This window comes from Pseudophryne corroboree, chromosome 2 (genome assembly GCF_028390025.1).
Source record: "Pseudophryne corroboree isolate aPseCor3 chromosome 2, aPseCor3.hap2, whole genome shotgun sequence".
NCBI classification, from domain to species: Eukaryota; Metazoa; Chordata; class Amphibia; order Anura; family Myobatrachidae; genus Pseudophryne; species Pseudophryne corroboree.
Genome location: NC_086445.1, coordinates 436,605,117 through 436,627,838, shown reverse-complemented (window position 1 = coordinate 436,627,838; position 22,722 = coordinate 436,605,117). Strand labels below are relative to the sequence as shown.

Here is a 22,722-nt window from a genome sequence, read left to right as displayed (position 1 = left end):
GATGTATTCTCAAAAATTGAGAATATGGTAAGCTATATTTAGTTGCAGGGGGATGGAAGCTAGATGCCTGTAATACTGTATTTTTATCTGTAGGTTTGTATGTTTATATGTTTCCCAGGTAACCGGCGCTAGGAGGGGCGAAGGAGCGCGTCAGACGAGTGAATGGGTGACATCATCCAGATCCGCCGCTCTGCTGAACCAGGGAAGCGGAGAGGAGACTGGTGCCATGACGGGGAATGAAGCGCGCCGTATGCCCAGCAGACGCCGTCATCCGGACCTGCCTAGCAGCCGCACCTGAGATGCAGAAAGGTGATTGGTGATGGTATAAAGGTATATTTATGTCTTTTGTATGTTTGTTCTGATGAAAGTTGAAAAACTGAAACGTTAACAACTGACAGGGGCGTCCGTCTCTTCATTTTTGCTTTGGTAAAAGTCCTCAAGGAGTGCCGCCGTTTGGAGTAACATATTGCATGCCTAATTGGTTGGATGGCACCTGGGGCAATCTTTTCTACAAAGGTGGAGTGCCGGTGGTAATTGGTTGCATGTATTACCTGAAGTGAGTGTGTTGACACTATATGTGAGAACCACTCACGCTTGGTATTCACAAGGCACCACTACAATTTTTTGCTTATATCCTTCATCAGTGATATTTCTGCACGTGGATTTTGGTACATTTGAGTGGGGGTGATGTCTTCCACTAATGAGCCTATGGAATCCAGTGGATTTAGACACATTGATGTGGCTGCATGTGACATTTGGTCATTCTCTGTTGCTGATGCAGAGAGCATACGATTCAAGGAGGATTTGGCCACCTCAGGAGGATCTGAGAGTAATGAGCAATTGTTTGCCAAATTATTACGTCTCCAAAAGAAACAGATCGATTTTTTTATGCACGGAGTCACTTTATCTGATTATCACCGTACACGCCAAATCCCGAGGGGATTTAGAATCCGTGATATGCCAACTATTGGTCTTTTGTCGCAAATGGATAGGCATTTTAAATAAGTGCTCGCTAGATCTCATCCTTCTCGTAATTGAAGAGTCAGCAAGGGAGATGAAATTGATTAAGGATATGATTTCTACATTTGAGAATTTACATCTAACCAAACTACAAGCTGATGTCGACAATAAATGGATGGATAAACTTACCACGCAAGTTGATGCATACAGACAGGAGTTGGTAAACTTCAACCGACAAAAATTAAACACAGTGCAGATGGATTACAAGGAGGGACGTGTATATACCTGGGCCAATAATCCTGATGGGAAAATGCAATTTCGTTGCAAAAATCGACAGAGGGCACGCTGGATGCAACGTCCGGGGTCGTCGAGTGGTGACTATACGTCACCGAGTGATAGTGATATACCTACCAGCACTGCAATGGGCAAACCCCCTTTAGGGGTCAATACACGCGCCATGCGTGGCGTAAAAAAAGACAACGCACAAGGCGCGGTGGGCAATGCAAAAGAATTTAAAAAAAACACGAAGGGGAAGAAAACAACATAGTTTTCAATTTAAGAAAAAAAGGCATTTGTTTCCCCCAGCACCCTGAATGATAACCGTAACCAAATATAAATTCCACATGATAATAGAATTCAGAGATCTTCGTTACACATATTTGCGCAAATGTGTGAATAAGCCCAAAAGCCGCATCAAGGCGTCTCTGTATATTTGGGGTCCCTAGTGCTATATCTAGGTGTAGGGTGTGGCACCCCAAAACACCAGCATAAGCCAGAAAGCCCAGCGTAGCATACCAGTGAAAAAACTATAGTGTTAATAAATTAGTATTTAGGAAGCCGAAGCTACAGAGAAAGTGATACAAAAATGAAATGCAAATAAAATAGAGAAATAGTGTGAAAAAATTAATAAGTGAAAAGTGTTAATAGAATGTAAAGGTATGCCACACTAAGGCCAGCCAGCTCAGCCAGTCCAGAGGCACCACACCTCACACCTCCATTACCCCAATCTGGGTCTAAGATTCAGGGCCGGTTCTTGCCCTTGTGGCGCCCCGGGCAAAAGATAGGGGCGTGTCTTAATACGGGGGCATGGTCAATCACGCCCCCATTTGTAGCGCCGCTGAAAGGAAAAAACAAAACAAAACAAAAACAAGTATACTTACTATACCCCGCTCCAGATTCCAGACCTGCAGACCTCCGCCGGCGCCGCTCTTCTCCTCGGATCTATGGGAGAGAAGTCAGTCATGACATCTCTCCCATAGCACAGCATAGACACTAGAGGTTTATTATGACCCCTAGCGTCTGTGCCACAATGCTGTGCGGTGCACGATGACGTCAACGCGCACTGCACAGCAAAGGTCCTCTCCATGAAGGGAAACTAGACGCCGAGCGTCTGATTCCCTTCACAGCGGGGGGGGGGGGGGGGGGGGACCAGCGCCACGAAGGGAAACTAGACGCGTAGCGTCTGGTTCCCTTCTCACAGCGGGGAAAGGGGCACAGCGGGGGGCACTGCTGGGGGGCACACTATACAGTGGCGGATCTTGCCATGGTGCGGCGCCCTCCGGATGGTGCCGGCGCCCTCCAGAAGGCGGCGCCCCGGGCAAAAGTCCTGCTTGCCCGTGGCAAGATCCGCCACTGCTAAGATTAACCAGCAAGGAGCCACATGATAATGGCTCCTTACTACAATATGTCTAAGCTAAGAGCTACCTACCTTGAAGCAACCCCATAATGCTCCATGTGGCATGTCAGGGCCTGCACCTCCTCCTAATGCAGGAACCTCTCTGCCTCTCACAACAAACATATATATATTGGTCGATGCTCAATTAGCTTAGTGATATCATTCAGGTGCTCGAAAGGGAGGGGTATTTCTAAGCAAGAAAAAAAGGCAAATATGTGTAACGAAGATCTCTGAATTCTATTATGTGGAATTTATATCTGGTTACGGTTATCATTCAGGGTGCTGGGGGAAACAAATGCCTTTTTTTCTTGCTTAGAAATACCCCTCCCTTTCGAGCACCTGATTGATATCACTAAGCTAATTGAGCATCTACCAATATATATGTTTGTTGTGAGAGGCAGAGAGGTTCCTGCATTAGGAGGAGGTGCAGGCCCTGACATGCCACATGGAGCATTATGGGGTTACTCCAAGGTAGGTAGCTCTTAGCTTAGACATATTGTAGTAAGGAGCCATTATCATGTGGCTCCTTGCTGGTTAATCTTAGACTCAGATTGGGGTAATGGAGGTGTGAGGTGTGGTGCCTCTGGACTGGCTGAGCTGGATGGCCTTAGTGTGGCATACCTTTACATTCTATTAACACTTTTCACTTATTAATTTTTTCACACTATTTCTCTATTTTAATTGCATTTCATTTTTGTATCACTTTCTCTATAGCTTCGGCTTCCTAAATACTAATTTATTAACACTATAGTTTTTTCACTGGTATGCTACGCTGGGCTTTCTGGCTTATGCTGGTGTTTTGGGGTGCCACACCCTGCACCTAGATATAGCGCTAGGGACCCCAAATATACAGAGACGCCTTGATGCGGCTTTGGGGCTTATTCACACATTTGCGCAAATATGTGTAACGAAGATCTCTGAATTCTATTATCATGTGGAATTTATATCTGGTTACGGTTATCATTCAGGGTGCTGGGGGAAACAAATGCCTTTTTTTCTTGCTTAGAAATACCCCTCCCTTTCGAGCACCTGAATGATATCACTAAGCTAATTAAGCATCTACCAATATATATATATATGTTTGTTGTGAGAGGCAGAGAGGTTCCTGCATTAGGAGGAGGTGCAGGCCCTGACATGCCACGTGGAGCATTATGGGGTTGCTCCAAGGTAGGTAGCTCTTAGCTTAGACATATTGTAGTAAGGAGCCATTATCATGTGGCTCCTTGCTGGTTAATCTTAGACCCAGATTGGGGTAATGGAGGTGTGAGGTGTGGTGCCTTTGGACTGGCTGAGCTGGATGGCCTTAGTGTGGCATACCTTTACATTCTATTAACACTTTTCACTTATTAATTTTTTCACACTATTTCTCTATTTTAATTGCATTTCATTTTTGTATCACTTTCTCTATAGCTTCGGCTTCCTAAATACTAATTTATTAACACTATAGTTTTTTCACTGGTATGCTACGCTGGGCTTTCTGGCTTATGCTGGTGTTTTGGGGTGCCACACCCTGCACCTAGATATAGCGCTAGGGACCCCAAATATACAGAGACGCCTTGATGCGGCTTTGGGGCTTATTCACACATTTGCGCAAATATGTGTAACGAAGATCTCTGAATTCTATTATCATGTGGAATTTATATCTGGTTACGGTTATCATTCAGGGTGCTGGGGGAAACAAATGCCTTTTTTTCTTGCTTAGAAATACCGCTCTCTTTCGAGCACCTGAATGATATCACTAAGCTAATTGAGCATCTACCAATATATATAGTTTTCAATTTGTCATCAAAAGTATTAACAGCTGACGAAGTGACCTTGCTGAATAAAGGACTTTCGTTTATTCCGGCTCAGAAATTTGACGAATTTCAGTGGAAAATTTATTCCCACAAAGTAAATAGACGTTTACGTCTTAAAGAGTTTTTTGGAAACCAGCCATCTACTTCTGGAACTTCAGCTGTCCCTAGAATATTAAAGAAACCCTCACGTTTTGATCCCAGTACGAACAATGCTTCATTAAAATGTTTTGCCAGAGTTTTAGAGTCTGAGGTGGGGGGACTCCCAAAAGAATTACCTCAGGCCCATGATAATTTAACTAAAGGTGAAAGAGAAGCTTTATGGACGTTGAGTAAAGATAAAAGCATTGTAATCCGCTCGGCGGACAAGGGAGGAGGCATTGTGGTGCAGGATATTGTTGATTATAGGAAGGAGGCCTATCGGCAGTTACTGGACCTCAATGTGTACAGACAACTTGCTGGGGACCCTACGGAGCGCTACAACAAAGAACTTGAAACAGTGTTAAATCAGGCTGTATGTGAAAAAAATATTTCCTCTGAAGTACAAGAAGCTTTATTACAGGACTTTCCGGTAGCCCCGGTTTTCTATATTATTCCTAAAATACACAAGGACCCGTGCAATCCGCCTGGTAGACCCATTATCGCGGCCCGGGACTCTGTTTTCTATAATGTTTCAAAGTTCTTAGATTATTATTTTCAACCAGTCATCCAAGCACAGCCCACGTACTTAAAAGACACTACTAGTCTAATTAATAAATTGAATGCATTACCGAATTTACCTGATGATTGTTTGTTATGCACTTTAGATGTGGTCAGCCTCTACACCAATATCCCACATGGGAGTGGTGTAGAGGCAGCCATGAGACTTCTTTCGAGTTCTCCTTATTATAAGGGTCCAGATGTAATGTTTTTTATTGAATTACTGCATTTGACTTTAGTGAGGAACTACTTTCTATTTGACGGTAAATGGTTTGAACAGCGCCAGGGGCTGCGCAATGGGGAGTTGTGTTTCCCCAGCGTTTGCTAATTGTTTTATGTTTGAAGTTGAGAAAAACATATTTTTTTCTAACATGGAGGTGTTCCGTAATATCATCTTTTTCGTTAGATATATAGATGATTTATTCATGATATGGCAGGGCCCAGAAACAGCTCTAGTTGCATTATTAGAGAACATCAATAGGGTTGATGACAACATTAAATTTACGTCTACAGTAAGTAAAAGTAAGGTTAATTATTTGGATGTGGAAATTTCGATACTAGATGGGGTAATACATACTAACCTGTATAAAAAAAAACTACAGATAAAAATACGGGATTACAGGCATCTAGCTTCCATCCCCCTGCAACTAAATATAGTTTACCATATTCTCAATTTTTGAGAATACATTGTATCTCTGATAATTTGGTTCAAACTGAGATTGAGATCACCAAAATGGCGGTAGAGTTTAAAAACAGGGGCTATGACTGGTCTATGCTGATGTCTACCAAGGAAAAGGTACTAGGTATGGATAGAAGGGAGGCCTTACAGCCTGTACGGCCTAAGAATGATTCTATGATACAGAAAATTCCTTTTGTGCAAAAATATAGTTCGAGTAGCAGTGAAATCAATAAAATTGTGAAGCAAAGTTGGTCCATCATAGCCATAGACAAGGATTTACCAATGTTCAAGAAGGAAACCATATTGCCCTCTTATACACGCAATATAAATCTCAAGGATTGGTTGGTCCACAATGATATTTCAGGATATAAACCGGGACCCCCATTGACATTTTTATCTAGAAAACCAGGGTGTTATAAATGCATGGGCTGCACTACGTGCAGTTACATGGAGACAGGTATTGGTTTCCCACACCCCCATACAGGTAAAATTATCAAGATTGATAAAATTCTCACGTGCACCAGCACACATGTTATTTACTTTATTAGATGTCCGTGCGGACTCTATTATGTTGGAAAGACCTCCAGGCAGTTCCAGGAGAGGATGGCGATGCATAGATATGCCATTCGGGCTGCCCTGGAGGGTGACCAACAGTCTCAACCCGTATCTCGTCATTTTAAAACCTTCAAACACAATTTAGCTTCTCTTAGATATAAAATTATTGATCAGCAACCCTTAAACATTAGGGTGGAGAAAGGAATCAGGCATTGTTGAGAAGAGAGGCTAAATGGATCTACCGTCTCAATACCCTTGTCCCTGCAGGTTTAAATGAACAATTGCATAGATCCGCCATTCGGGCTGCCCTGAAGGGTGACCAACAGTCTCAACCCGTAGCTCGTCATTTTAAAACCTTCAAACACAATTTAGCTTCTCTTAGATATAAAATTATTGATCAACAACCCTTAAACATTAGGGTGGAGATAGGAATCAGGCATTGTTGAGAAGAGAGGCTAAATGGATCTACCGTCTCAATACCCTTGTCCCTGCAGGTTTAAATGAACAATTGGGTCTGCATTGTTATTTATAATTGTGTTGGCAACTAACGATTATATACAACAAGTGTTTACTTAAGATCTATATGTGTTGCTGTGTTAACTATATCGATTAATCGTGAATGTGGAGCCCTATGAATTCCTGATGCTCATTTTTAATTAATTTCACTATGGTGATTCTCTGTTATGTTTATATGTTTCCCAGGTAACCGGCGCTAGGAGGGGCGAAGGAGCGCGTCTGACGAGTGAATGGGTGACGTCATCCAGACCCGCTGCGCTGCTGAACCAGGAAAGCGGAGAGGAGACTGGCACCGTGACGGGGAATGGAGCGCGCCGTATGCCCAGCAGACGCCGTCATTCGGACCTGCCTAGCAGCCGCACCTGAGACGCAGAAAGGTGATTGGTGATGGTATAAAGGTATGTTTATGTCTTTTGTATGTTTGTTCTGATGAAAGTTGAAAAACTGAAACGTTAACAACTGACAGGGGCGTCTGTCTCTTCATTTTTGCGTTGGTAAAAATCCTCAAGGAGTGCCGCCGTTTGGAGTAACATATATATATATATATATATATATATATATATATTTGGAGGAATTGGTGAAAATAAGCGCCCAAGAGTGTGAATTATAAAACAAGGTGAGTATAATGAAGGTATCTACGGTGGGTATGTTAAAACCAGTTAGAAAACTTATCTGAAAAAACAGAGAAGCTAGATTCAGGCGATGCTCCTTTTGATGCTTAATACATGTTAAAAAAGAAGAAGAACGGACATAGTGTGTACTGTTTTTTTGAAAAATATCAAGATATAACACTGGCTCTGTAATGTTAGGCTTAATTAGGGAAATAGCATATTCCCAAGTATGCAGTCATGGGATGGGACCACCTGCTGACATTTCCTCTAATGGACAGATAAGCCATTTATCATCTTGAATTCTGTACGCATGCATTCCAGTTATTTATGGACAGATAAGCTTGATATAATCTTTTATCCTGTACGCATGTTATACAGCCATTTCATGTTTTTATGTATTTTTATGTACTTTTATGTCATTTTTGTGTATTAAATACTTTATCTTTTATATATACACTGCCTAGGCTATATATTGACTGCATACTTGGGAATATGCTATTTCCCTAATTAAGCCTAACATTACAGAGCCAGTGTTATATCTTGATATTTTTCAAAAAAACAGTACACACTATGTCCGTTCTTCTTCTTTTTTAACATGTATTAAGCATCAAAAGGAGCATCGCCTGAATCTAGCTTCTCTGGTTTTTCAGATAAGTTTTCTAACTGGTTTTAACATACCCACCGTAGATACCTTCATTATACTCACCTTGTTTTATAATTCACACTCTTGGGCGCTTATTTTCACCAATTCCTCAAAATCCATATGTGTGCATGCCAAGCTCATTTTTCTGTATTATAAGCTGCCACTCATAGTTTGAGAAGTGTTTTTATTGTGTATTTTATATTGATATTTTATCTATACAAAAGGTTATTCTAATTTTAAGGTATAGAAAGCACATAGCTACACCTAAGCGCCGTAGACTCTACTTCTATATATATATATATATATATAATAAGAATTTACTTACCGATAATTCTATTTCTCATAGTCCGTAGTGGATGCTGGGACTCCGTAAGGACCATGGGGAATAGCGGCTCCGCAGGAGACTGGGGGAATAGCGGCTCCGCAGGAGACTGGGCACAAAAGTAAAAGCTTGAACTAGCTGGTGTGCACTGGCTCCTCCCCCTATGACCCTCCTCCAAGCCTCAGTTAGGATACTGTGCCCGGACGAGCGTACATAATAAGGAAGGATATTGAATCCCGGGTAAGACTCATACCAGCCACACCAATCACACCGTACAACCTGTGATCTGAACCCAGTTAACAGTATGATAAACGAAGGAGCCTCTGAAAAGATGGCTCACAACAATAATAACCCGAATTTTGTAACAATAACTATATACAAGTATTGCAGACAATCCGCACTTGGGAAGGGCGCCCAGCATCCACTACGGACTATGAGAAATAGAATTATCGGTAAGTAAATTCTTATTTTCTCTAACGTCCTAAGTGGATGCTGGGACTCCGTAAGGACCATGGGGATTATACCAAAGCTCCCAAACGGACGGGAGAGTGCGGATGACTCTGCAGCACCGAATGAGAGAACTCCAGGTCCTCCTCAGCCAGGGTATCAAATTTGTAGAATTTAGCAAACGTGTTTGCCCCTGACCAAGTAGCTGCTCGGCAAAGTTGTAAAGCCGAGACCCCTCGGGCAGCCGCCCAAGATGAGCCCACCTTCCTTGTGGAATGGGCTTTTACAGATTTTGGCTGTGGCAGGCCTGCCACAGAATGTGCAAGCTGAATTGTACTACAAATCCAACGAGCAATCGTCTGCTTAGAAGCAGGAGCACCCAGCTTGTTGGGTGCATACAGGATAAACAGCGAGTCAGATTTCCTGACTCCAGCCGTCCTGGAAATATATATTTTCAGGGCCCTGACTACGTCCAGTAACTTGGAGTCCTCCAAGTCCCTAGTAGCCGCAGGCACCACAATAGGCTGGTTCACGTGAAACGCTGAAACCACCTTTGGGAGAAATTGAGGACGAGTCCTCAATTCTGCCCTATCCGTGTGAAAAATCAGGTAAGGGCTTTTATAAGATAAAGCCGCCAATTCTGAGACACGCCTGGCTGAAGCCAGGGCTAACAGCATTACCACCTTCCATGTGAGATATTTTAATTCCACAGTGGTGAGTGGTTCAAACCAATGTGATTTTAGGAACCCCAAAACCACATTGAGATCCCAAGGTGCCACCGGGGGCACAAAAGGAGGCTGTATATGCAGTACCCCTTTGACAAACGTCTGGACTTCAGGCACTGAAGCCAGTTCTTTTTGGAAGAAAATCGACAGGGCCGAAATTTGAACCTTAATGGACCCTAATTTTAGGCCCATAGACAGTCCTGTTTGCAGGAAATGTAGGAAGCGACCCAGTTGAAATTCCTCTGTAGGGGCCTCTTTGGCCTCACACCACGCAACATATTTTCGCCAAATGCGGTGATAATGTTTCGCGGTTACATCCTTCCTGGCCTTTATCAGGGTAGGGATGACTTCTTCTGGAATGCCTTTTTCCTTCAGGATCCGGCGTTCAACCGCCATGCCGTCAAACGCAGCCGCGGTAAGTCTTGGAACAGACAAGGTCCCTGCTGGAGCAGGTCCTTTCTTAGAGGTAGAGGCCACGGGTCCTCCGTGAGCATCTCTTGAAGTTCCGGGTACCAAGTCCTTCTTGGCCAATCCGGAACCACGAGTATAGTTCTTACTCCTCTCCTTTTTATGATTCTCAGTACTTTTGGTATGAGAGGCAGAGGAGGGAACACATACACTGACTGGTACACCCATGGTGTTACCAGAGCGTCCACCGCTATTGCCTGAGGGTCCCTTGACCTGGCGCAATATCTGTCTAGTTTTTTGTTGAGACAGGACGCCATCATGTCCACCTTTGGTTTTTCCCAACGGTTTACCATCTCTTGGAAGACTTCTGGATGAAGTCCCCACTCCCCCGGGTGAAGGTCGTGTCTGCTGAGGAAGTCCGCTTCCCAGTTGTCCACTCCCGGAATGAACACTGCTGACAGTGCTATCACATGATTCTCCGCCCAGCGAAGAATCCTTGCAGCTTCTGCCATCGCCCTCCTGCTTCTCGTGCCGCCCTGTCTGTTTACGTGGGCGACTGACGTGATGTTGTCCGATTGGATCAATACCGCCTGACCCTGAAGCAGGGGTTTTGCTTGACTTAGGGCATTGTAAATGGCCCTTAGTTCCAGAATGTTTATATGAAGAGATGTTTCCATGCTTGACCACAAGCCCTGGAAATTTTGTCCCTGTGTGACTGCTCCCCAGCCTCTCAGGCTGGCATCTGTGGTCACCAGGATCCAATCCTGAATGCCGAATCTGCGGCCCTCTAGTAGATGAGCACTCTGCAGCCACCACAGAAGAGACACCCTTGTCCTTGGCGACAGGGTTATCCGCTGATGCATCTGAAGATGCGATCCGGACCATTTGTCCAGAAGATCCCACTGAAACGTTCTTGCATGGAATCTTCCGAATGGAATCGCTTCGTAAGAAGCCACCATTTTTCCCAGGACCCTCGTGCACTGATGCACTGACACCTGGCCTGGTTTTAGGAGATTCCTGACTAGCTCGGATAACTCCCTGGCCTTCTCCTCTGGGAGAAACACCTTTTTCTGGACTGTGTCCAGAATCATTCCTAGGAACAGGAGACGTGTCGTTGGAATCAGCTGCGATTTTGGAATATTTAGAATCCACCCGTGCTGACGTAACACTAACTGAGATAGTGCTACTCCGACTTCTAACTGTTCCCTGGACCTTGCCCTTATCAGGAGATCGTCCAAGTAAGGGATAATTAAAACGCCTTTTCTTCGAAGAAGAATCATCATTTCGGCCATTACCTTGGTAAAGACCCGAGGTGCCGTGGACAATCCAAACGGCAGCGTCTGAAACTGATAATGACAGTTTTGTACTACAAACCTGAGGTACCCTTGGTGAGCAAGGGTAGATTGGGACGTGGAGATAAGCATCTTTGATGTCCAGAGACACCATATAGTCCCCTTCTTCCAGGTTTGCTATCACTGCTCTGAGTGACTCCATCTTGAATTTGAACCTCTTTATGTAAGTGTTCAAGGATTTTAGATTTAAAATTGGTCTCACCGAGCCGTCCGGCTTCGGTACCACAAACAGCGTGGAATAATACCCCTTTCCCTGTTGTAGGAGAGGTACCTTGATTATCACCTGCTGGGAATACAGCTTGTGAATGGCTTCCAAAACTGCCTCCCTGTCGGAGGGAGACTTTGGTAGAGCAGACTTCAGGAACCGGCGAGGGGGAGACGTCTCGAATTCCAGTTTGTACCCCTGTGATACTACCTGCAGAATCCAGGGGTCCACTTGCGAGTGAGCCCACTGCGCGTTGAAATTTTTGAGACGGGCCCCCACCGTGTCCGAGTCCGCTTGTAAAGCCCCAGCGTCATGCTGAAGACTTGGCAGAAGCAGAGGAGGGCTTCTGCTCCTGGGAAGAGGCTGCCTGGTGCAGTCTTTTTCCTCTTCCTCTGCCCCGGGGCAGAAATGAGTGGCCTTTTGCCCGCCTGTACTTATGGGAACGAAAGGACTGAGTTTGAAAAGACGGTGTCTTTTTCTGCTGAGAGGTGACCTGGGGTAAAAAGGTGGACTTTCCGGCCGTTGCCGTGGCCACCAGGTCCGATAGACCGGCCCCAAATAACTCCTCCCCTTTAAACGGCAATACTTCCATATGTCGTTTGGAATCCGCATCCCCTGACCACTGTCGCGTCCATAACGCTCTTCTGGCAGAAATGGACATAGCACTCACTCTTGATGCCAGGGTGCAAATATCCCTCTGTGCATCACGCATATATAGTAATGCATCCTTCAAATGCTCTATAGTTAGTAATATACTGTCCCTATCCAGGGTATCAATATTTTCAGTCAGGGAATCCGACCACGCAACTCCAGCACTGCACATCCAGGCTGATGCGATTGCTGGTCGCAGTATAACACCAGTATGTGTGTATATACCCTTCAGGATATTTTCCAGCCTTCTATCCGCTGGTTCTTTGAGGGCGGCCGTATCAGGAGACGGTAACACTACTTGTTTAGATAAACGTGTGAGCGCTTTATCTACTCTAGGGGGTGTTTCCCAACGCGCCCTAACCTCTGGCGGGAAAGGGTATAGTGCCAATAATTTATTAGAAATTAGCACTTTTTTATCGGGGGAAACCCACGCTTTATCACACACCTCATTTAATTCATCTGACTCAGGAAAAGCTACTGGTAGTTTTTTCACTCCCCACATAATACCCTTCTTTGTGGTACTTGTAGTGTCAGAAATGTTCAATGCCTCCTTCATTGCCGTGATCATGTAACGTGTGGCCCTACTGGACATTACGTTTGTCTCCTCACCGTCGACACTGGACTCAGTATCCGTGTCTGGGTCTGTGTCGACCCACTGAGGTAACGGGCGTTTTATCGCCCCTGACGGTGTCTGAGACGCCTGGACAGGCACTAATTGATTTGTCGGCTGTCTCAAGTCGTCAACAGTTTTTTGTAAAGTGCTGACATTGTCACGTAGTTCTTTAAATACAACCATCCAGTCAGGTGTCGACTCCCTAGGGGGTGACATCACTAATACAGGCAATTGCTCTGCTTCCACATCATTTTCCTCCTCATACATGTCGACACAATCGTACCGACACCCAGCACACACACAGGGAATGCTCTGATAGAGGACAGGACCCCACTAGCCCTTTGGGGAGACAGAGGGAGAGTTTGCCAGCACACACCAGAGCGCTATATATATATATATATATATATATATATAGGGATAACCTTATATAAGTGTTACTCCCTTTTATAGCTGCTGTTTATAATTTAGCTGCCAATAGTGCCCCCCCTCTCTCGTTTTTACCCTGATTCTGTAGGGACTGCAGGGGAGAGTCAGGGAGCCGTCCTTCCAGCGGAACTGTGAGGGAAAATGGCGCTTGTGTGCTGAGGAGATAGGCTCCGCCCCTTCACGACGGCCTTATCTCCCGCTTTTTTCTGGAAAACTGGCAGGGGTTAAATACATCCATATAGCCCAGGAGCTATATGTGATGTATTTCTTTTGCCATCCTAAGGTATTTCTGTTTTTATTGCGTCTCAGGGCGCTCCCCCCCAGCGCCCTGCACCCTCAGTGACCGGAGTGTGAAGTGTGCTGAGAGCAATGGTGCACAGCAGCAGTGCTGTGCGCTACCTTAGTTGAAGACAGGAACGTCTTCTGCCGCCGATTTCACCGGACCTCTTCGTTCTTCTGGCTCTGTAAGGGGGCCGGCGGCGCGGCTCCGGGACCCATCCAGGCTGAACCTGTGATCGTCCCTCTGGAGCTAATGTCCAGTAGCCTAAGAAACCCAATCCACTCTGCACGCAGGTGAGTTCGTTTCTTCTCCCCTTAGTCCCACGATGCAGTGAGCCTGTTGCCAGCAGGACTCACTGAAAATAAAAAACCTAAAATAAACTTTTACTCTAAGCAGCTCAGGAGAGCCACCTAGCATGCACCCTTCTCGTTCGGGCACAAAAATCTAACTGAGGCTTGGAGGAGGGTCATAGGGGGAGGAGCCAGTGCACACCAGCTAGTTCAAGCTTTTACTTTTGTGCCCAGTCTCCTGCGGAGCCGCTATTCCCCCAGTCTCCTGCGGAGCCGCTATTCCCCATGGTCCTTACGGAGTCCCAGCATCCACTTAGGACGTTAGAGAAATATATATTTACACTGCTCAAAAAAAATAAAGGGAACACTTAAGCAACACAATGTAACTCCAAGTCAACCACACTTCTGTGAAATCAAACTGTCCACTTAGGAAGCAACACTGATTGACAATCAGTTTCACATGCTGTTGTGCAAATGGAATAGACAACAGGTGGAAATTATAGGCAATTAGCAAGACACCCCCAATAAAGGAGTTGTTCTGCAGGTGGTGACCACAGACCACTTCTCAGCTCCTATGCTTTCTAGCTGATGTTTTGGTCACTATTGAAAGCTGGCGGTGCTTTCACTCTAGTGGTAGCATGAGACGGAGTCTACAACCCACACAAGTGGCTCAGGTAGTGCAGCTCATCCAGGATGGCACATCAATGCGAGCTGTGGCAAGAAGGTTTGTTGTGTCTGTCAGCTTAGTGTCCAGAGCATGGAGGCGCTACCAGGAGACAGGCCAGTACATCAGGAGACGTGGAGGAGGTTGTAGGAGGGCAACAACCCAGCAGTAGGACCGCTACCTCCGCCTTTGTGCAAGGAGGAACAGGAGGAGAACTGCCAGAGCCCTGCAAAATGACCTACAGCAAGCCACAAATGTGCATGTGTCTACTCAAACGATCAGAAACAGACTCCATGATGGTGGTATGAGGGCCCGACGTCCACAGGTGGGGGTTGTGCTTACAGCCCAACACCGTGCAGGACGTTTGGCATTTGCTAGAGAACACCAAGATTGGCAAATTCGCCACTGGCGCCCTGTGCTCTTCACAGATGATAGCAGGTTCTCACTGAGCACATGTGACAGAGTCTGGAGACGCCAAGGAGAACGTTCTGCTGCCTGCAACATCCTCCAGCATGACCGGTTTGGCAGTGGGTCAGTAATGGTGTGGGGTGGCATTTCTTTGGGGGGGCCGCACAGCCCTCCATGTGCTCTCCAGAGGTAGCCTGACTGCCATTAGGTACCGAGATGAGATCCTCAGACCCCTTGTGAGACCATATGCTGGTGCGGTTGGCCCTGGGTTCCTCCTAATGCAAGACAATGCTAGACCTCATGTGGTTGGAGTGTGTCAGCAGTTCCTGCAAGACGAAGGCATTGATGCTATGGACTGGCCCGCCCGTTCCCCAGACCTGAATCCAATTGAGCACATGTTGGACATCATGTCTCGCTCCATCCACCAACGCCACATTGCACCGCAGACTGTCCAGGAGTTGGCGGATGCTTTAGTCCAGGTCTGGGAGGAGATCCCTCAGGAGACCATCCGCCACCTCATCAGGAGCATGCCCAGGCGTTGTAGGGAGGTCATACAGGCACGTGGAGGCCATACACACAACTGAGCCTCATTTTGACTTGTTTTAAGGACATTACATCAAAGTTGGATCAGCCTGTAGTGTTTTTCCACTTTAATTTTGAGTGTGACTCCAAATCCAGACCTCCATGGGTTAATAAATTTGATTTCCACTGATCATTTTTGTGTGATTTTGTTGTCAGCACATTCAACTATGTAAAGAACAAAGTATTTAATAAGAATATTTCATTAATTCAGATCTAGGATGTGTTATTTTAGTGTTCCCTTTATGTTTTTGAGCAGTGTATGTGTATATATATATATATATATATATATATATATATATATACTTTTTTTTTTTTTGTAACAACACACGGTTTTTGCACAGTGGCTCAGTGTCGCAGTTCCTAAATGTAAGTACTGTATCAGCTATGGATGCTATTTTAGAACTGTATAATTAGTAAGTAGCTGCTGTATCCATAACGTCAATTGACACCGGGTCAGTCCACTTACTACTGTACATACTGTGCTGTGGAGTGGACTGACCCGCCGTCAGTGTAGCGCTGCCCACATCAAACATGGAGAGCTGAGACAGTAGCAGCACAGCGGTCAGATCCCGTGCGATCCCGCGTCGCAGGGCGTGACGTTACATTCACCCGTTGCCTGGAGACGAGTGTAGCGGCCACATAGGCGCTGTAGCAACATGGAGGGTAAGGCGGAATAATGGCGCTTTCTTTCTTGCTGGTAGTCACAGCTTGCTTTATGCCTGTCTGGAGGGTCTCGGTTTAGTTCTGTATGACTCTGGGGTAGCCTCATATCTATAAGAAGGCATGCATTAGCTGCCAGGGTTTGTAGAACGTATTTACCAATGCTTTTCTCATTAGTATTGTTGCAAGGTTCGCGATAATCTCCATTGCTGTGATTTACCATCTTGCTGGAGATGTGATATGTACAGTTTCCCCACTGTGGCCCTAACTGAACCTGACCATGGATAGCCATAGCGGAGTGTAATGTGTAGAATAGGGAATAGGTTGAGCTAGAGACGGGTATGTTGGATGCAATGGTTTCCAATGCATCCAGTGGCTGGCAATGGTTTAAGTAGTCGGTGGCAAATTTTCTTTGATGGAAATTCCCGTGCTTTGTGTCTGTACAGCCACAGCTTCTGATATCTGCACATGTAGTGGTTAATTTACTAAGATGGGAGTTCTATTTAAGATTGGATGTTGCCCATAGCAACTGATCTGATTCCAGGTTCTGTATTCTCTTCTAGAACAGGCATTCCCAACCACGGTCCTCGAGGCACACAGTGCAGGTTTTAGTGATATCCAGGCTTCAGCACAGGTGATTTAATTAGTAGCTCAATTATTTTGAATTAACCATCTGTGCAGCAGCCTGGATATCATAGTAACATAGTATCTAAGGTTGAAAAAAGACAATTGTCTATCGAGTTCAACCTAGTTGTGGTACCCTATGCACGATTATTTTGTATAAAATTTTGAGTGAAGTTGATGACTGCCGTTACGTTTTACCCCTCTTTTTTATAATAACCATAGTGCGTGACTATGCCCCGTAACCCATATCACTAAAACCTGCACTGTTAGTGTGCCTTGAGGACCGTGGTTGGGAATGCCTGTTCTAGAACATAAGTCTGCAAACTCGGTCCTCATTACCCCACACAGTGCATGTTTTGCAGGTCTCCTCACAGAATCATAAGTGAAATAATTAACTCCACCTGCGTACCTTTTAAAATGTGTTTGTGAGTAATAATACACTTGTGCACCTGCTGGGTTATCTGCAAAACATGCACTGTGTGGAGTTTGCAGACCTATGTTCTAGAACAGGGCTGGCCAAACCGGTCCTCAAGATCTACCAACAGTTCATGTTTTCCAGGCCTCCTGGAGACCTGTAGAATTGTCAGTTAGGAATGAATGCAGCACATCTTAATTAGTAATGACTACACCTGTGCACCAGCTAGGTGATCTGGAAAATGTGTACTGTTGGTAGATCTCGAGGACTGGTTTGGCCAGCCCTGTTCTAGAAAGTGCTAGATAAATGAGAAGTACAATCTGATTGATTGCTATGGGCAAATCCCATCTTAGTAAATTTATCCTGTGCTGTCATTAACCATTGATAGTTTCTTCGTGGATAGCCCCTTATCTCTGTTCTGAAGTGTACCACTTACCGCATATGAAATATATACATTTAATAGACACCAATAAAGTAACATTTACAAAAATAAAACAATATTTTAATCACCACTTGAGAAGAAACCGAGTTGGGGCCCAGGGAAGGGATTGCTCACTGCATGTGACTGTAATCCATACAGAGTAGCAGTGCCAGTGTCAGCTCACTAAGGCTGGGTACACACTATGCCGACGTATCCTCCCGCCGACATAGAGGCTTATTAGGTAAGCATACACACTTACCAATGGGCCGGTCAGTGTGTCCTTCTTGACACCATAACTGGATGGGCAATTGAATTTGCCCACCCATCTGTGATATCAGTCCCTGCAGCCATGGTCAGCAAGTCGCATGTACACACTGCCAGACATGCTGATATATTGCATAATGCTGTGCTGCAGATAGGGTTACCACCTCATCCCTTTAATTCTGGACACATATTAATTACACAGGTTCTATGGCTGATTAAAACCAGGTGAAATGGAGTCTTGAAGTCAGCCAGCCACAGAACCTGTGTAATTAATGGGATCGGTATGAAATACCTCCAATCAAAATGCCGACGTTCAAAATCCCGACACCAATTGACAGGTGGTCAAAATCCCGACATGGTCAAAATACTGACATTTAAAATACCAACAAGGTCCAAATACCGACATGTAAAATGCCGACAGGTCAAAATACCGACATGCGGTTTTTGTTGTTTGTGTGTATGTCGACATAACTCAACATGGACACCATATAAAGTGTACAGTGTCCGCTCGCCATGCTTCTGGCACGGTGCCTTGTTGCGCTCAGCACACTATTATATTCCCCCTCCAGGTCCACTGGGATGGTAAAGTATGAACAAGTCGGTTTCAATGAAAAAAAATCATGAAAAACTCATGTCGGCATTTTACATGTCGGTATTTTGTCCATGTTGGGATTTTCACCTTGTCGGGATTTTGACCATCGGACAATTGGTGTCGGGATTTTGAACGTTGGGATTTTGATTGGAGGTAAACTGACTGCATCCCGTAATTAATATGTGCCCAGAATTAAAGGGATGAGGTGGTAACCCTAGCTGCAGGACCAACCCGATATGTCTGTGAATGACGTTGTTCATAGACATATCAGTGTATACGTAGTTTAAGAGACGGTGACAGTTATCTGCAGCTGGGACAGAGCAGGAGGGATAGAGCCAGGGGGTGGTGGATGGAGCAGAAGGGAAGAGGGCTGGAGGCAGTTGGAGGCATGACAGAGCAGAAGGGAGGAGGAATAGAGCAGAGGTGGCTGGTGGCCAGTGAGTTCCGGACACCAATGGGGACGTCTCTGCTATGTACTGCTGGGGATTGGAAAACGATCCCCTGTGGTCAGTGGTAAACAGAAAAATAAAAAAGAATGCGACCCGGACAGCGCCCCTGGCTGTAGAGGCGTCTGGAGCATAAGCGCCACTGACATTGTCCTCGCTACACCTCTGCAGATACTCACTTAAAATTGCAAGTTGATACAAGGTTTATAGTAATTTCCATACTGTAGACAAGTATTCAGACACATATTATCTTCTAATATGATTCCACTGATTTTTTTTTTCTAGCTTCTGGAATTAGTTATAAGAATTTAAAATGATACCAAAAAAAGATGCCGTTTATGTGTACTGTTGTATACCATTGGAAAAAAACACTGTTTCCGAACAAGTATAGTTATTATTGTAATTTATATTCCAAGAATGTTTTGCTGGTAAGTACTATCTCAGTGGTCTAAGAAATACTACAATTCCTATTGTGTCATTCACTAATAATGTTAACTTTAAACATAAAGCTTAGGGGATAAGAATAGATGGAAAGATTTGCACATTGCATGCGGAATAAGAGGAATTTTATTGTGCAGTTGGTCAATTATGAAAATTAAGCACTTACCAAAGGTCAAACCTTTCCAGATCCACATCTATAGAACCTAGGTCTGACTAAAAAAAAAAAACTACATACGGCTGACAGAACATTTGTACAACAAACTGGGACTTGTGTTCCTCAACAGTTGGGAAGCCACTTGCTGCCTGTCTCTGCTTTTACTTGGAACATATTCGGTTAGGATAATCAGATATTCTGTACTTTGGGCCTAATTTTGAGTTGGGAATAAAGTAAGAAAGAACAAGTAACTGTCTACTTGGACAATGTTGCAATGCCATGGGTGCAAATACATGCATTTCTCTAATGTCCTTGAGGATGCTGGGACTCCGTAAGGACCATGGGGAATAGACGGGCTCCGCAGGAGATAGGGCACTTTAAGAAAGCTTTGGACTCTGGGTGTGCACTGGCTCCTCCCTCTATGCCCCTCCTCCAGACCTCAGTTTTACACTGTGCCCAGAGCAAGATGGGTGCACTGCAGAGAGCTCTCCAGAGTTCTCTGCCTAGAAGCATTTTTGTTTGGATTTTTTTCTACCTTTTACTACTTTTTCACAGGGAGCACTTCTGGCAACAGGCTCCCTGCATCGAGGGACTGAGGAGAGAGGAGCAGACCTTCTTGTCTAAGATAGGCTCTGCTTCCTCGGCTACTGGACACCATTAGCTCCAGAGGGGTGAACGCAGGTTCTTACTGGGCGTCCACCCCCAGAGCTGCGCCGCCGTTCTCCTCACAGAGCTAGAAGTACAGAAGACAGAAGTCGTCAGGCGGCAGAAGCCTTCAGCTTCACTGAGGTAACGCACAGCACTGCAGCTGTGCGTCATTGCTCCCATACACCTCACATACTCCGGTCACTGTAAGGGTGCAGGGCGCTGGGGGGGGCGCCCTGGGCAGCAATATAAACCTCTGCATGGCAAAAAGACTATATACATGTACAGGTGGGCTCTGTACATGTATATAAAAGAGCCCCCGCCATATTTTACTAAGTTTGAGCGGGACAGAAGCCCGCTGCCGAGGGGGCGGAGCTTCTTCCTCAGCACTCACCAGCGCCATTTTCTCTCCACAACACTGCTGAGAGGAAGCTCCCCGGACTCTCCCCTGCTTACACACGGTGAAAGGGTGCTTAAAAGAGAGGGGGGGGGGGCACATAATTGGCGGTTTATAATAATAATAATCATTTTATTTATATAGCGCTCTTTCTCCAATAGGACTCGAGGCACTTAACAGATACATAGCATAATATAGTACAGAAAATAATAAAGTACAATTTCATAAAATACAGAAGCATGAGGATACTAAAAGGGACATTATGGAAATGCTTGAGTAAACAGAAAAGTCTTGAGTCTACTTTTGAAGGATTCTATAGTTGGGGCCTCTCGCACTGTGCGGGGAAGTGAGTTCCATAGAGTCGGAGCCGCATGACTAAAAGCTCGACCCCCAGATGAATTACGGTAGATTCTAGGTACTGCTAAAAGTCCTTCATTTACAGATCGCAGTAATCGAGTGGGGCAGTATGGGGTCAGAAGCTGTTTCAGGTACCTTGGGCCTTGGTCATGTAATGCTTTGAAACTCAGTAAGCCAATCTTGAAGATGATTCGCCATCAAACAGGCAGCCAGTGAAGGGAGTAGAGGATGGGTGTTATGTGGCTAGAACGGGGCTGGTTGGTTAATAGCCTGGCAGCTGTGTTTTGCACCAGCTGTAAGCGTTGCAATTCTTTTGCTGGTAGACCAAGGTAGAGGGCATTACAGTAGTCTAAACGAGATGATACAAATGCATGTATGACTTTTGGCATATCATCTGAGGGAATTAAGTGCTTGATTCTGGCTATGTTCCTCAGGTGAAAGAATGAGGATTTGATTGTGGCTGATATCTGATGTTTAAGTGTCAAGCCACCATCCAGGACAACGCCAAGATTCCGCACACGATCACTGGTCTGTAATTCTGAATCCCCGACTGTAAGTCCAGTTGGTTGGCTATGCTGCAGTCTTGTCCTTTGATGTTGCGGTCGTATCATAAAGACCTCTGTTTTATCCGGGTTCAGTCGCAGCCAACTGGCGCTCATCCACTCCTGTAGTTCAGCTAGACAGCCATTTAGGGTTGCTATTGGGTTATCAGTGCCCGGAGCAAAGGACAAGTACAGTTGTGTATCATCTGCATAGCAGTGGTAGACCAGGCCATGGCGCCTAATTATTTCGCCCAATGGGAGCATGTATACTGCAAAAAGCATGGGAGATAGTATAGAACCTTGTGGGACACCACATGGCAATGGCACTGGTGGTGATGAGTATAATCCAGATGATACTCTCTGTGACCTGCCTGTGAGAAATGATTTGAACCAGCTTAGCACTGTGCCATCCAGACCACAGAAATGTATCAGTCGCTCAATCAATTTACATATTATACAGCGCTGCTGGGGAAAAACATTTTGTGTTGGTCTCCAAGGTCATTGCGCTGGGGTGTGTGCTGGCATACTCTCTCTCTGTCTCTCCAAAGGGCCTTGACAGGGATACTGTCTTCAGCAAAGGGGTTCCCTGTGTGTGTGGGAAGTGTGTTGGTACGCGTGTGTCGACATGTTTGACGAGGAAGGCTCGCTTAATGTGGAGGGGGAGTGCTTGAATGTCAGGTCGCCGTCGGCAACGCAGACACCGGAATGGGTGGATATGCTGAATGTCTTGAATGCAAATGTCAATCTATTGCATAAAAGGTTAGACAAGGCAGAAGCTAGAGATCAGTCAGGTAGCCAGCCCATGCCTGTCCCTGGGGCGCCAGGTCCTTCGGGGTCTCAGAAGCGGACCATATCCCAGATCGATGACACAGATACCGACACAGATACTGACTCTAGTGTCGACTATGAAGATGCAAAATTACAGCCAAAGGTGGCAAAGGGTATACGGTACATGATTATTGCCATTAAAGAGGTTTCTCTAACGTCCTAGTGGATGCTGGGGACTCCGAAAGGACCATGGGGAATAGCGGCTCCGCAGAAGACTGGGCACAAAGTAAAAGCTTTAGGACTAGCTGGTGTGCACTGGCTCCTCCCCCTATGACCCTCCTCCAAGCCTCAGTTAAGATTTTGTGCCCGAACGAGAAGGGTGCAATCTAGGTGGCTCTCCTGAGCTGCTTAGAGTAAAAGTTTAAATAGGTTTTTTATTTTCAGTGAGACCTGCTGGCAACGGGCTCACTGCATCGAGGGACTTAGGGGAGA

General features: G+C 45.4%; 1 protein-coding gene across 6 annotated transcripts in view; it reads left to right on the top strand.

Annotated features, from left to right (window-relative positions):
• The first annotated feature begins 16,025 nt into the window (after positions 1 to 16,025).
• The window catches only part of IFT57 (intraflagellar transport 57), a 61,457-nt gene continuing 54,760 nt past the window's right edge, over positions 16,026 to 22,722 (top strand). Inside the window, exons 1-2 of one of the 6 annotated variants that reach the window (XM_063953631.1) lie at positions 16,026 to 16,167; positions 19,212 to 19,354. The gene's annotated coding sequence lies outside the window, so the exon portion shown is untranslated. The other 5 variants (XM_063953629.1, XM_063953628.1, XM_063953633.1 and 2 more) reach the window with 5 other exon arrangements.